This window comes from Lissotriton helveticus, chromosome 3_1 (genome assembly GCF_964261635.1).
Source record: "Lissotriton helveticus chromosome 3_1, aLisHel1.1, whole genome shotgun sequence".
Lineage (NCBI taxonomy): Eukaryota > Metazoa > Chordata > Amphibia > Caudata > Salamandridae > Lissotriton > Lissotriton helveticus.
This window is the reverse complement of record NC_136061.1, coordinates 1,429,058,066-1,429,063,368: the sequence shown is the minus strand read 5'-3', so window position 1 is coordinate 1,429,063,368 and position 5,303 is coordinate 1,429,058,066. Positions and strand designations below refer to the sequence as shown.

Sequence of the window (5,303 nt, the reverse complement as noted above, 5' to 3'; positions counted from 1 at the left end):
ATTTTGATTCAGGTCTGCATTATAAATCTCAAGCAAACCAGACACAAAACGTCTATAAATCTGGTCCTAATATTTTTCTCCTGTATTGGAAAGATTACTTTTTAAACTCTACAGCGAGAGGTAGACACTTGTATAAAATACAAATTGCTATTTTTGGCTAGGTTTGTGCTGCAGAAATACCACAAGCACCTTCATACAAAAGAAGTGGCCAGAAGCAATGTTATACCTTTGCATTCAGATAAGCTTAACGGGTGCCGCTACTCCCATACTCCTGACTCACTGGGATTTGCCTTATTTTGAGGTACAGAGCATTATCTGACGCTGTTTGACATGGTGACCATTTGCAAAAGACTAAACAAAACAGTGATAAAGGAAAAATGATCAAAAGGGATATGTCAATATGTAATTTTATTTATCTAAAGCACATACCAAACAAGAGAAAAAGTCCAGGGAAAAATGGCCAGACTACTGCAACAAGAACAAATGGCTTAACGAAAACCAGCAACTTCGTGTTTGATTCTAGATGCGGAGAGTTCCTTAATCCTCTTCTGGCATTGCAAATTTTTATAGCCGGCTTCCGTCTCATACTTATGTTGTCCAGTGATGGCCAGCCGTTGGCATTGCACACAGACTTCATAAACTCTGGGAAAACAAAATAACATCAGTATTATGTTACCACCATTATCTATGGTTTTTAATACAGCTGGGCTGCCTATAAAAAGTTCCAATTCCATTATTTCATACAGTGTGCCAGATGAGATATGGTCAGGGTTACAGGGTTCCTAAGTGAAACATTAAGGCCACTTGGTCAAAGAGGCACAGGTGAGAGCAAAGCATTGATGAAGAGTGGGGCAGAAGGTGAAGAAAGAAAAAGTTCCTTTATGAGCTATGAGCCCCTGGTCCCTAATGACAGTTCTAGCCCAGAGTAGCAGTCTGTCTTCTCTGCCTCTTTCTTCCTTTTGAAATGCTGGGGTACTTGGAAGAAAGACTGTACAAATGTAGATGCATTGAAACAAACATGTGCCATAGTCATGTTCACTAGACCCGGTCATGCTTTCTCTGCAAACAGAAAGTAATCAGTGCCCGATTTCTTTACAAAAACCATCATGGAGGCAGCCACAGTGAGTCTGAACTATACTTGCAATAATCATATTTGGAAAACAGTCTAAGAAACTAGGATAGTGACCAGAAATCAAAATAGGAGCTTACAACCAATTGTTAGGACCAGGACCAACTGATCTAATTATTAGGAAGTTGATCAGGTCTAAATAAAAGCTGCAAGCACAGTATCCATACTAATATTATAAAGAGAGAGCCCAAACCTTTGTGGCGGGTAATCTCAGTAACCACAGCACCAATCACAACACCCAATACAGCGTTGGAAAGGGCAGTTGCAGCAGAATGACATAGGCTATGCAGACGGCCACCATATATATATTTTTTTGTAGAGTTTTATATAGCGCAAACTTGACCCGAACTGAATCAGGTATCAGAGCGCTTTACATAGCACCAGTTACATTACATGAGGACACATATTCATTTTTGTTAGGCACGGGGAGATTAAGTGATTTGCCCAGAATCACAGGATGTTTGGCGTCGTTACCAAGACTCAAATCCAGATCCCCAGGTCCAAAGTCGAGCGCCTTAGCCGTTAGGCCAACTCCTCTATACATTTAAAAGGTAAAAGAAGCGTCCCAGCAAAGTAGTCCCTTGTGGGCATGTCTGCTTTGTGCTGCGGGCATGGGCTGGGGGCGTGACCAACGCTGGGGGGTGTGGTACGGCCATCACATCGTGGGCTGTGGGCGTGTGCTGGGGGCGTGACCAACACTGGGTGTGTCCACCCTTCATGCCATGTGAGTCGTACATACAAGCGCCAATTACGTTGCTGCGCAGCATTAAGGGGCACGCTGGGGGCGTGTGTCTGGCCTTCATGCCATGTGAACGCAATTGCGCCGCATCAAGGGGCACGCTGGGGGCGTGAGAAACGCTGGGGGCGTGTGCTATGTTCCGGCCTTCATGCCATGTAGGTCGTACATTAATCAGAAGATCGTCTGCTGTGGCCTTGTGCTGGGGGCGTGACAAACGCATTCACCTGGAGACCTGGTAAGTAACGTTACTGCAGCCTCTCCTGCGCGCTGTTACTGAACTCTCTCATTCAACGAAATTACACGCGCCTGCTACCATCAACCAGGGCTCTAGCCGGGCTCAGGCAGCGGATCAGTACACTAATTACACACGCCTGATAACATCAACCAGGGCTGCAGCTGGGCCTCAAGTGAGGGAACACGCGCCTGCTGACATCAAACAGGCCTGCATCTGGGCTTCAAACGGGGGAACACGCAAATGAGCGTGTCTGCAGGGACAATTACTGCAGACTCTCCTACTCGCTGTCACTCAACTCTCTCATTAAACGGATTTACCCGTAGCTGATAACTCTCTCATTCAACGACATTACACGCGCCTGCTAACATCAACCAGGGCTGTAGCCGGGCTCAGGCGGCGGATCACTACACCAATTACACGTGCCTGCTAACATCAACCAGGGCTGTAGCTGGGCCTTCTCCGTCCCTATTCTAATGAAACAAAAAATGTTGTCTACCGCGAGATTTTAAAATAAATTGCCCTTGCCAAATACACACATTACACACATTCTATTTCATACCCGGACAACGTCGGGACGGGCTGCTAGTATTTTATAAGTGCAGTTTGCTATCACCCATTCATCCAGTTTGAGCACCTCACACCTGGACCTACAGATTTACAAATTAAATCCCAACTCAAGGCTTTGCCCCAGATTTGCATGCCATTTGTAGCACAAGCTCAGCACAAACTGTTAAGAAATTACAAGCCACCCCCATTGCTCTTATTGTTCTTTTGCAGACAGCTGTTAAGTAATGATGGAGTCATCGTTCAATTTTGATACCATACCACATATGCAAACATAACTTAACACAATGTATAATACATTTTCACAATCCCAGCTCGACTGAATGTTAATTTGAACATTTGTAATATCTTACCAAACAATGCATCAACCTTCTTCTCATCAAGGACAGCGTTCCAGCACGAGCCTTCGTTACACCTTTTGCAGATGCAAGTTCTTTAGGATAAAAAAGTATTTCGCTGATACCATTGAGAAGAAAACCAGCACTGTCCCGAGCGGCCGTTGGCTTTCTCCAAGAGTCTGTGCAATTTTCTCTTTGGAACGAGTACATCTCTGAACCGTGAAGAATCGTTTGAGTCCTTTACCAACTGATGCATATCAGTCTGCAAAATAACACAACTATTAACTATTTGCCATTATGTTAGGTTACATTCTAAAAAATATGTATACATATAGTGGTTTGCTGATTTCGATTTGGCTTCTGTACATGGCTAACAATGTAATATTTGCTAGATTAGCTCCAGGAGTATAAAGCAGCCATATTTAAAAACATTGCATGCAGAAAGATTTCAAAGTCCTCATGCAGGAAATCTACAAGGTTTGTCCTATATAAACTTTAACTGTGTTAAAAGAGTGGCAAAGAAAAGAAGTACCTTTTGTACAGTGAATGATTGACTGCATATTTTTGATGCTGTTGTATCTCTTAAATTCCTTGAATTGGTCAAAGCAGACAGCGCAGCTTGCAAATACTGTTTGGCCAACTCACTATTGCAAGTGGCTTGCAACTGTGCTATAATCAAATAAATACAGTTGTTAAAGGCAGCAGATAATAAATACAATATACACTTAACAGGCATATTTTTTGGCAATGCATGTGTTTGGATGGAAAAAAAAGATTATTAATGGGAATTTGTTGCAGTGGAAAGGTAGAATATCAAGCAAGCACCGTACACACTCCTCATTCAGACAGAAACCAGGGCCAACAGAAAAGCTTTTGTTTTGATTAATTGCGGACAAGGAGTTATATACCATTTCCTTAGAGAGAAAGCAGATCATAATTAGGTCATGCAAGTGGAAATGCCATTTCCTATGTAACTTTAAAAAAAAAAAAAAATTACCCCAGTGTTGAATGATGGACTTTCCTCCGTCATCAAATGAAATGATTCTTCATTGTCCTGAGGGGGAAAAAAAGGAAAGCAATCATTAGTCTATCATTTATACTGATCATATCAAACAGTTTTCCATTTGTTTAATCACATTTTTATAGGTAGGTATACGTGCCCTATTGTTGAGGAAATGAATGCACCATATTAATTCAATGTTTGAATAAGTATGAAGGCATTTTGCAGAGATAACTGGTAGAATGTGGTTTTGGCAACAAAAGTCATGTTACGTTCACGAAGGAAAAAAGGCTGGCATACAGGCCTAACAATATGCAAATGTGTATAATGGCAGCACTCATTTAGCTGTGCTTACAATATGGTCACAGCTTCCGTTGTTTGCAAAGGGGTCATCATGGCAAGGGGTAAGTATCACATCCACTGGCGTTACTGCAGATGGAAAGTCACTGTAGGCCGGGCTGTGTGACTGTGAGCTGTGAGCCACAAAACCTTGTGGTGTCAAACAATGTGGTGCAAAGTGTACCATAATTTTGGGATCTTGTTTGCAGGGTCTAGTAGGTGTTACTCCATTGCTCGAAACAGCCAGCTCTTGTGTAGGAAATAGTTTTTTGGGTATTAACTGGTGTGGTGGTGAAAGGGAGGCATGTTTTTGTCCTTGATATTTGGATTTAAGTGGGGACTCCAAGACAAACTCTTTTTCACGTTCTACTCCGTCATATTTACTTGTAGATTTTGGATGAAGGACACTAGCCATCCCTGCTAAAAGGGCCAGGTTTTCAAGTTTCTGCAAATTCATCCACGAACTCACATCACCAGACTGAGAAGCTGTGCTTTCGGCTGGAGTATGGTTAGCAACTCCTATGTAATCCTGACCACTCTGCTTGGCTTTTTTGTTCTTGCATCTTTTCTCTGCAATTTCTTCCTCTTGGAGTTCACGTAACACCCTCTTAAATCTACCAGCACTTCCCCGATTGCCACAGTCCATCCTCAACTGCTTTTTCTCCTGTGCCCTTTGAAGCAACACCTGTTTTAGACCCTCCGTTGTGCCAGAAGCTTGCAACTAAGTCTTCAAAATATTTTGAATCGTAAGACACTGTTTCTTCACTAAAAAATGAAAAAAACATTTATATATGAACTTCAAAACGGAGATATGATCACTTGCAATATATCTTCAAGCGCTAGCCAGAATATATAAATAAACCGGTATTGATATTAAAGGACAAATGTATAATCTATCCATAACAAAGTAAGTTTTCCTGTTACCAGGTAGGTCGCCCCCCTAGCCACCGCGTGGTCCT

The 5,303-nt window shown here is 42.3% G+C and overlaps 1 pseudogene; it reads right to left on the bottom strand.

The window, feature by feature from the left end:
- Positions 1-391: 391 nt before the first annotated feature.
- On the bottom strand, positions 392-4,990 carry LOC144824261 (uncharacterized; annotated as a pseudogene).
- Positions 4,991-5,303: the final 313 nt, after the last annotated feature.